The sequence below is a fragment of the Oncorhynchus mykiss genome, chromosome 6, assembly GCF_013265735.2.
Source record: "Oncorhynchus mykiss isolate Arlee chromosome 6, USDA_OmykA_1.1, whole genome shotgun sequence".
Classification (NCBI taxonomy): Eukaryota; Metazoa; Chordata; class Actinopteri; order Salmoniformes; family Salmonidae; genus Oncorhynchus; species Oncorhynchus mykiss.
Window position 1 is genome coordinate 59,778,788 of NC_048570.1, and position 10,273 is coordinate 59,789,060.

Here is a 10,273-nt window from a genome sequence, read left to right on the forward strand (position 1 = left end):
TCTGGTACTGCTCTGTGAGCTGGCTGCTGTCATGTGGAAGACCCGTGTTAGATGATGTCCATATGACAGTATTCAGCTACTTGTCAGGACAATGTGAGAACGACAGTGAGAGGCTATTTCTATGTATTTCTTTCTTTCTCCACCTTTATCTGCCTGTCTGGGATCCATTTGCGCAGGAAATGCCACATATCCTCAAAAGGAGCCTGAACCTTCGGTGAAACTTAATGCTGTGAAATTTAAAAATAAGAATAAAATGAGACGAGGCCTTGCAAATTAGGAGGGGAGAGACATGAAACAGCATGTTCGCTCTGTCGGTGACGACATCATAGCAGGGCTTAAACAGCCCCCGTTCACCATGATTTATAATCCTACACCTTCCCAGAGCTAAAGGGCTGCCTCAGAGAGCGAGAGAGAGAGAGAGAGAGAGAGAGAGAGAGACAGAGAGAGAGAGAGAGACAGAGAGAGAGAGAGAGAGAGACAGAGAGAGAGAGAAAGAGAGAGAGAGAGAGAGAGAGAGAGACAGAGAGAGAGAGAGAGACAGAGAGACAGAGAGAGAGAGAGAGAGAGAGAGAGAGAGAGACAGAGAGACAGAGAGAGAGAGAGAGAGAGAGAGAGAGAGAGAGAGAGAGAGAGAGAGAGAGAGAGAGAGAGAGAGAGAGAGAGAGAGAGATGGGGGGTTTGGGGGAGAACGACAGAGGGAAAGTGACAGAGACAGATAGAAAGACACAGAGAGACGGTTAAAACAAATCAAAAAAGTGTCAAACAAAGAAACAGAAAAGATGGCCAGATGAATGTAGAGGTAAGCTGCCGATACAAAGAGGAGACGTAGTGGATGTCACAGACAGATAAAAACATTCCATCTTGAAAACAGAGCAGTGACATAAAATGGGGTGAAGGAAGTCACAGAGGGGCTGGCCTGTCCCTGTCTCTGTCCCATCTCTGGCGTGTCTGTGTGAGAGGAAAGCAGACGCAGTCCAGTTAGCCTGAGGGGGGTTCTGTCTGTGTCCATTCTCCCAGGCGGAGAGGAGCGAGGCAGAGGCCCAAATTCCTCATGTCTTTGACAGAACAGGCCGGCATTCCTCCACCCGCCCAGCACTGTGGCACCGTACCGCCACCACACAAAGGAACCATTCAGCCGGCTCTGGTTTAAAAGTTGAAGAGTATGTCTAATTTTGGTCAAAGTTCATTAGGGAACACAAAAGTGGGAGCTTGCTCAGAACATGAGGACAGTGACAGAGGCAAGTGCTTCATGGCAGAGCTGATAAGGAGAGGCAGAGACTACAAAAGCGCTCCTTAAGAAGGAGACCAAGAAGACAGAGAATATGAGGAAAGGGGAAAATATGTAAAGAGAGCCAAAATTCTTAGATTGGAATGTGCCATGGTTTTAATGCATTCATGTCAATGTTTATTAATGTGCTGGCTAACCTTGCAGAGAGCAATATTTTAATTTAATATTGAGCTGCCCCCAAAAAAACTAATAGAGTAAAATAATGAATAAGAAATAATTGCATTGCATGTATTCTTTTGTAGTGTTACGTTCTCATTGGGCTAATGTGTAAGAAAGCCTATACTACTATGTGACTTTATGTCAATGTACAGGTTCTATCATGCGCCCTATTTTCAATATGTTCTTATAATAGAAAATCAACAGAATCTTTATTGAAAGTGTTTCAGAATCATTTCTACAGGGTATAAAGGAAAACGTGCTGGTGGTACTGGCCTATAATTGCTAAAGCGTGCCCCAATGTTGTAAATGGATATTGGAGATTAGATCTCCCAACTGGAGAGGCATGTCATTTTCCTATTTTTCCCTCATATTGATTTTGCATCCTTTTATTCAGTCATGACCAAACCAGTTAACCCATTCCTACCAGTGGCCCATTCTAACAACACCACGCCTAGCCTGAATATGTGACCCGTTTCAGGAAACTAGGCATATGTCGTATGTCACTACTTCACAGGAGAAGGGGAGGGGGGGGGCAGAAATGGCTTCTGGAACATATGAACTTTCATGTGCCTCGATAACAAACTTGTATGCCATCTGTAAGTACAAATAAAATGGTTAAAGACGAGTTGGTTTCGCCAAGGAAAACAACAGAAACTTTCCCGCTAGACATTATTGGCTGAGATTATGGATGGGCTGGACATGCTGAGAGATAAGTTATGGTCTGCCATATAGCACGCTTCTGTCTATGACATGAGCTGCTCGGTATGAATAGATAATCTTGATACCATGGCTATAGTAGCCATAGAGAATTGCAAAAGTATTGCTACTGCTCTAAAAGTATTGCTACTGCTCTAAAAGTATTGCTACTGCTCTAAAAGTATTGCTACTGCTCTAAAAGTATTGCTACTGCTCTAAAAGTATTGCTACTGCTCTCAACAACATTACTGCCCTGAATTTAGCAGGCACTATCAACAAAGATCAGTGGAAAAATGAAGCAGACATCGAGGAAATTCTGACTTTTGTAAAAAAACATTTTAATTGAACAAGACATTGTAGAGTCTCCTAATGACAGTGATGGGGAAGAAACAGCGATCAACGGTGTTGTTGTCACGGACAAAGTTGACAGAGTTTTGAAATCGGTGGAATGCCCATTGGAAGCAGAGTATGAGAAGGAGAAAAACATGGCGCATGATTGCATCCGTGACAGAGAGGAAGAAAGATCTGATGCATCTCAAATAGAATTTAAAAGGTGTTGTCGGATATTATTTATCGTGATCAGACAGGTTTTTTACATGGAAGATACATTGGAGATAATATAAGACAAGTAATTGAAACAAAAGAAGACTATGAAAAATCTAGGAAACCAGGTCTGGTATTCAAGGCAGATTTAGATATACATTTAGATATAAATGCCTAAACTATTTTAATTTTGGAAAATCTCTAATACAATGGGTTAAAGTTATGTATAGTAACATGTGAAACATGTGAAAACTTGGGTCAAATGTTTCGGGTAGCCTTCCACAAGCTTCCCACAATAAGTTGGGTGAATTTTGGCTCATTCCTCCTGACAGAGCTGGTGTAACTGAGTCAGGTTTGTAGACCTCCTTGCTCACACATGATCTTTCAGTTCTGCCCACACATTTTCTATAGGTTTGAGGTCAGAGCTTTGGTGATGGCCACTCCAATACCTTGACGTTGTTGTCCTTAAGCCATTTTGCCACAACTTTGGAAGTATGCTTGGGGTCATTGTCCATTTGGAAGACCCATTTGCGCCCAAGCTTTAACTTCCTGACTGATGTCTTGAGATGTTGCTTCAATATATCCACATCATTTTCTTCCTCATGATGCCACCTATTTTGTGAAGTACACCAGTCCCTCCTGCAGCAAAGCACCCCCACAAAATGATGCAGCCACCCCCGTGCTTCACGGTTGGGATGGTGTTCTTTGGCTTGCAAGCCTCCCGATTTTTCCTCCAAACATAACGATGGTCATTTTGGCCAAACAGTTCTATTTTTGTTTCACCAGACCAGAGGACATTTCTCAAAAAAGTACCATCTTTGTTCCCATGTGTAGTTACAAACCGTAGTCTGGCTTTTTTATGGCAGTTTTGGGGCAGTGGCTTCTTGCTGAGTGGCCTTTCAGGTTATGTCGATATAGGACTCGTTTTACTGTGGATATAGATACTTTTGTACCTGTTTCCTCCAGCATCTTCACAAGGTCCTTTGCTGTTGTTCTGGGATTGATTTGCACTTTTCGCACCAAAGTACGTTCATCTCTAGGAGACAGAACTCGTCTCCTTCCTGAGCGGTATGATGGCTGCATGGTACCATGGTGTTTATACTTTTGTACTGTTGTTTGTACAGATGAACGTGGTGCCTTCAGGTGTTTGGAAATTGCTCCCAAGGTTGAACCAGACTGGAGGATGAACCAAAATGGTAAACCTGTGGAGTTTTACCATTTTCTTCTGAGGTGTTGGCTGATTTCTTTAGATTTTCCCATGATGTCGAGCAAAGCGGCAATGAGTTTGAAGGACCTTGAAATACATCCACAGGTACACCTCCAATTGAATCAAATGATGTCAATTAGAATATTAGAAGCTTAAAGCCATGACATCATTTTCTGGAATTTTCCAATCTGTTTAAAGGCACAGTCAACTTAGTGTATGCAAACTTCTGACCCACTGGAATTGTGATACAGTGAATTAGAAGTGAAATAATCTGTCTGTAAACAATTGTCGGAAAAATGACTTGTGTCATGCACAAAGTAGATGTCCTAACCGACTTTCCAAATCTATATGAACAAGAACTGCTAGTTATAACCTAATGTTAGCTAGCTAGCTAAAATTGAACCTAGTTGATTAGCTTTAGCTACCTGCAGATTCATACCACATAATTTCATTCATGGTGGCTAGCGATGACAATTAGTTTGTTTTTCTAGTACTGTATGGGTTGGGATTTTTTTTTATTCTTTAGCTAGCTAGCTAGCTACATGTCTAAAGAAAAGACTCCACTTCACCAGATGATGACATGACTCATCAAGCTAGCCAGTTGTATCTAGGGGTGATTATAGCCATCTTTTGTATTTTATGGACATGTGAACTACACCACCTTACACACTCTGTTTAGCACATGGCCTCACATGTGAATCCTTAAAGAGATGGGTGGGTCTTAAGAGGGTGTGAACAATGCTGAAAGCGTATAGACAAAGAAGAGCTCCCCAGTAGCTGTACCAAAACATTCAAGGGCCATTTTCTCAAAAGTGGTGCAAAAATTTGATCAACTTTCAAAGCATAATTACTTTCCCATTGTTCCTCATCTGCAGTGTATGAAATACCATTTATAGCTCTGGGTCTGTACTTTCATCCAATGTTTTTTTTGTTTTTTTTAAACACAATTTCAAATTCTGCAACATAAGACTGAAAAGAGGTGGTCAGTCACATATATCATTCCTAATAAGCTCTCGAATATTCCCTGAGACCATTATACTGTATCTAAAGACAATTGACCCACTCGTCATTATCATAATCATCCTCATACAATAGATCCCTCATAGTGTCTTCTCTAGGAGAGCTACCAGATACAGTAGAGTAGGCCTAATCATATATCCTAATCCACAGTGAAAGCCACCAATTAGACAGGCCCTAGAAGTCTCCTATGGTCTACATGGTCCTGAGGCTCTGGATCCACAGCTCTAGCCCCATCTCCATCCTCAGCTCCTTCTGTCTCACTATGTCCTACAGCTCACACACTCATATTGTTTAGGCTACTCACAGTCTCTAGCCCTTTATTCAAGTGACTGAGAACCACAGGCTCATCTTGAATCGTATAGATATCCCACCCTAGAGTTCTGCAATGGGGTACATTAGTCTGGTGTCAGAGGATGGTGGCTGTCACTACTGTGTTTGGGTTGGACGGGAAAGAAGGAAACTGTACTGACTTCAACACCACAGAGAAAGGGGTTATCCTCCTATGGGAGCCGTGTAGAAATGCCTCACCCAATGACATCCCTAACAACACACCACCAGCCAAATCCATTCAGGAGCAACAGATGCTGAGGTAAAGGTATGGTACTGAACTCACACAAAGACTGCACTTAAACATTGCCTTGTGCTCCAAGACACTGACACCCAGACAGTGGTGAAAGTTCGGAGCCATACCAGTTTACCTATGCTCTTCCGGGGCATAAACACTGCAGACACCGCATAGAGAGGTAGATTATCTCATGATAAGCTGTAGACCACACTATCTACCTAGAGAGTTTTCACCTGTATTTTTCGTAGCTGTATACATACCACCACAGACCGATGCTGGCACTAAGACTGCACTCAATGAGCTGTACACCGCCATAAGCAAACAGGAAAACGCTCATCCAGAGACGGCGCTCCTAGTGGCCAGGGACAATAATAAAGGGAAACTTACATCCGTTTTACCTCATTTCCACCAGTATGTTAAATATGCAACCAGAGGGGAAAATACTCTAGACCACCTTTACTCCACACACAGAGACGTGTCTAAAGCTCTCCATTGACCTCCATTTGGCAAATCCGACCATAATTCTATCCTCCTGATTCCTGTTTACAAGCAAAAATTAAATCAGGAAGCACCAGTGACTCAGTCAATAAAACAGTGGTTAGATGAAACAGATGCTAAGCTACAGGACTGTTTTGCTAGCACAGACTGGAATATGCTCCCGGGATTCTTCAAATGGCATTGAGGAGTACACCACATCAGTCACTGGCTTCATCAATAAGTGCGTCGATGACGTCGTCCTCACAGTGACTATACGTACAGTACATACCCCAATCAGAAGCCATGGATTACAAGCAACATCCACACTGAGCTAAAGGGTAGAGCTGCCGCTTTCAAGGAGCGGGATTCTAACCAGGAAGCTTATAAGAAATCCCGCAATGCCCTACGACGAACCATCAAACAGGCAAAGCGTCAATACAGGACTAAGATCGAATCGTATTACACCATCTCCGACGTTTGTCGGATGTTGCAGGGCTTGCAAACTATTATGGACACAAAGGGAAGCACAGCCAAGAGATGCCCAGTGACAAGAGACTACCAGACGAGCTAAATTACTTCTATGCTTGCTTCGAGGCAAGTAACACTGAAACATGCATGAGAGCATCAGCTGTTCCGGACGACTGTGTGATCACGCTCTCCACAGCCGATGTGAGTAAGACCATTAAACAGGTCAACATTCACAAGGCCGCAGGGTCAGACGGATTACCAGGACGTGTACTCCGAGCATGCGCTGACCAACTGGCAAGTGTCTTCACTGACATTTTCAACCTCTCCCTGTCTGAGTCTGCAATACCAACATATTTCAAGCAGACCACCATATTCCCTGTGACCAAGGACACGGTAACCTGCTTAAACGACTACCGACCTGTAGCACTCACGTCTGTAGCCATGAAGTGCTTTGAAAGGCTGGTCATGGCTCACATCAACATCATTATCCCAGAAACCCTAGACCCTCTCCAATTTGCATACTGCCCCAACACATCCACAGATGAGCCAATCTCTATTGTACTCCACACTGCCATTTCACACCTGGACAAAAGAAACACCTCTGTGAGAATGCTATTCATTGACAACAGCTCAGCATTCGACACCATAGTGCCCTCAAAGCTCATCACTAAGCTAAGGACCCTGGGACTAAACACCTCCTCTGCAACTGGATCCTGGACATTCTGACGGGCCATCCCCAGGTGGTAAGGATAGGTAACAACACATCCGCCATGATGATCCTCAACACAGGGGCCCCTCAGGGGTACGTGCTTAGTCTCCTCCTGTACTCCCTGTTCACTCATGACTGCATGGCGAGGCATGACTTCAACACCATCATAAAGTTTGTCGGTGACACAACAGTGGTAGGCCTGATCACCGACAATGACGAGACAGCCTATAGGGAGGAGGTCAGAGACTTGGCCGTGTGGTGCCAGGACAACTACCACTCCCACAATGTGATCAAGACAAAGGAGATGATTGTGGACTACAGGAAAAGGAGGACCGAGCATGCCCCCATTCTCAACGACGGGGCTGCAGTGGAGCAGGTTGAGAGCTTCAAGTTCCTTGGTGTCCACATCAGCAACAAACTATCATGGTTCAAGCACACCAAGGCAGTCGTGAAGAGGGCACAACAAAACCTATTCCCCCTCAAGAGACTGAAAAGATTTGGCATGGGTCCTCAGATCCTCATTAGGTTCTACAGCTGCACCATCGAGAGCACTGGTTGCATCTCACTGCCTGGTATGGCAACTGCTCTGCCTCCGACCGCATGGCACTACAGAGGGTAGTGCGTACGGCCCAGTACATCACTGGGGGCAAGCTTCCTGCCATCCAGGACCTCTATAAAAGGTGGTGTCAGAGGAAGGCCCTAAAAATTGTTAAAGATTCCAGCCACCCTAGTCATACTGTTCTCTCTGCTACCGCATGGCAAGCGGTACCGGAGTCCAAGAGGCTCATAAACAGCTTCTACCCCAAACCATAAAACTCCTGAACATCTAATCAAATGGCTACCCAGACTATTTGCATTGCCCCCCCCCCCCCCCCTCTTTTACACTGCTGCTACTCTAGGTTATTATCTATGCATATCCACTTTAATAACTCTACCTACATGTACATATTACCTCAATTACCGGTTCCCCCAGACATTGACTCTGTACCGGTACCCCCTGTATATAGCCTCGCTATTGTCATTTTACTGCTGCTCATTAATTATTTGTTACTTTTATTTCTTATTCTTAATTTTTAACTGCATTGTTGGTTATGACTTGTCAGTAAGCATTTCACTGTAAGGTCTACCACCACCTGTTGTATTCGGCGCATGTGACAAATACAATTTGATTTGATTTGATCTCTGGAAAAGGGTGTCAAACTCACATCCCACCTCCCCTCCTCCACACTGCGTTATTTCTACATCTCCGTTGCACTCTGAGATAACGCGTTGTCAATATTTAATGGACATGCTCCAATGAGAGCAGAGCGGCGACACAGAGTGAATGATATTTGAATGTCACCCTGTGTCTCTCCATGGCCTGTCTGATTCACCCCTGGACCCAGGAGGAAGGCCACCGGGGAGTTAGAGAAGCCAGGATAAGGATGCTATGCTAATTCTGTTAGCAGGCCCATCTCTCGGCCCCCTACACCCAGCTACCCACCCCATTTCCCCTCTGAAGACTTAGGCTAGCATCAGGCTAATGAAAACAAATGGCTTATCAACCTCCAGACAAACCTATTTCAAACATTCATCATCGGCCTCATAGATTTCTGAAATCCCATCAAGTCCGTCCCTATTCTATTCTCACACCAGCTCTGGATCGCACACTGCAGCTGCAAACTATGCTCTGGTTCCAGACGTCGTTTATTCAAACCCCATGAAGAGTTCGCCATATGACAGTTATCCATATGTCAACACACTAATGACAGATAGATGTGGACAATACAATGCAATCTCCGCTAGATGGAATGGATGGGATTTTGCCGCTAACTCCCCCCCCCCCCCCCCCCCAATAAACATTGTTTCAGCACAGCCCCGGGGAATCGCCTTGTTATACCAAACAATGAATACAATCTCATTTGAAATGAACATTGACCTCAGATACGGCAGTATATGAAGCCTTCACTATAAATACCGAAAACAATGCTGTTTTAAGTCCAGAAGTTACGCTGCATCATATATCTCAGAACTGGAGCGGTGGTTGCCGTGGCAGCAGATTGAGTGACGGGTGAGAGGACGTGTAGCGGGGGTGTGCGCCCCCTCTGAAGTCATCATCCAGTGTCAGTCCTCATCAGGGGCGGTGGATCTCTGCCAGGTTCCGGGTGGTCAGGCCTAACAGATGCATTGTCGTCGATGGAGATCGACATGGCAACGCCACCATTCAGCCCAGGGTAGTCACAATGATGGAACATGACAGGCAGATAAACAGGTGCATCCAGCGGAGGTAGAGGAGGGGGTGGGGTGTATCTATGACAGATAGTGGCAGCACCGACACACACACACACACACACACGCATGCACGCACTAACACACACACACACACACACACGCACGCACACACGCACGCACGCACTCACACACACACACACACACACACACACACAAGAGAATGTTCATCTTGACACACAGCTGTGTACAACCACACATCACAAGAAAATACAGAGAGCAGGAGAAAAAAACAAATAAGACATAGACAGCCTTCCCCTTGATATCTCTCTTTGAAAACTAAGGCAATAACAGTCAACGTGTCGGAGGACTTCTCTTATTATTTATCTCCACTACTCCTCTAACCCCAAAGGCTGCTTGCTGCTGTCGCTGGATGTGGATGTGACATCCTCGTTTTCTAGGTCAGCTGTACCCAGAACTCTAGAAAGTTCCTGGCCCGAGAGAGACTGGGAAAAGTAGGGTGCTCTCTCTCTCTCATCCATCATCATTAATACAAGAGGACTGCCATGCTGCCACTGGATCTCACAGGCTGGTGAATAGGAACCTAAGGGAGTTACTGGGCCAGGGTCTGCCATCATGAGCCTAACTATCCTCCACACACCCACTCTGCTGCCACACCTTGGACCCACCAAGCCACCACACAGCCCCGAACATAAGCTACACTCCCCAAAGACAACAGATACATCTGGCATCCTAAGCAGCCCTGAATTTGACACTCATCCTTCCCATAAAATGCTACAATTTGTTTTAAAAACAGACCCAATATGTTCTGATGTGTTCTGATGGGGCGGCAGATAGCCTAGTTGTTAGAGCGTTGGACTTGTAACCGAAAGGTTGTGAGATCGAATCCCCGAGCTGACAATCTGTCGTTCT